This window comes from Buceros rhinoceros, unplaced genomic scaffold (genome assembly GCF_000710305.1).
Source record: "Buceros rhinoceros silvestris isolate BGI_N320 unplaced genomic scaffold, ASM71030v1 scaffold7030, whole genome shotgun sequence".
NCBI lineage: Eukaryota > Metazoa > Chordata > Aves > Bucerotiformes > Bucerotidae > Buceros > Buceros rhinoceros.
The window spans coordinates 46,876-47,621 of NW_010388941.1; the positions used below are offsets into that span (position 1 = coordinate 46,876).

General features: G+C 49.3%; 1 protein-coding gene across 1 annotated transcript in view; it reads right to left on the reverse strand.

The window, feature by feature from the left end:
* The window catches only part of ITGB5 (integrin, beta 5), a 57,940-nt gene that overhangs the window by 38,606 nt on the left and 18,588 nt on the right, over positions 1-746 (reverse strand). The window lies entirely within an intron of this gene.

The window sequence follows — 746 nt, forward strand, 5'->3', positions numbered from 1 at the left end:
TAGGGAAACATTGTCCCAGTTTTGCAATAACATGGTGGAAGGGACTGCAAAACGCCACATGGAGGGTGACATAACTGAGTCACCATCCTGTGACGACTCTGCTCTAACCATGAGATCCACATCTCCAAAACTGAGAAGCACTTTATGCCCAGACGAGTATCAGGAGCTGATCTGTAGCTGTGCCAACAACAATATCTGTCAGGCTGGGTGAAGGAAGATGACTGTTCAGTGGCATGAGATCCAGCGGGGCAGGTTCAGTCCTGCCAAAGGCATGAAGCTTAAATGAAGCCAGCCCAGCCAAGGGAAGATCTGGTTTCCCACAAGCCTGCATCCCACCACTCCTGCAGACAATGCCTATCTCCTAGCTCCCAAAATCCAGATCCAGAAGAAAACGCACCCAAAAGGACTACACAAGGCTGGAGCAAGCAAAAACCAAACTGTATGTCAAGAGGGGAAGAAGCAACAGCCTTCCCTAATGAGCTTAGCCACGCAGCAGAGGAGAACAAACACTTCCATCCCTGACACACAAAGGGGTAAGGAGCAATCTGCCTACTTGTTCTAGAAAGATCTTCAAGGAGGCTTCTCAAAAAACCCTAAGGGCATGGCTAACAAGGCACCAAGCTAATGAACGCTGTCTTTAATTACTGCTAACTGCTCCAGTTTTGCTGACAGAGAGCAGGCCATCAGCACTCAGAGATGCTCCACACACAAAGGGGGCAGGTACAAGCAGCAGGCATGACATCCAA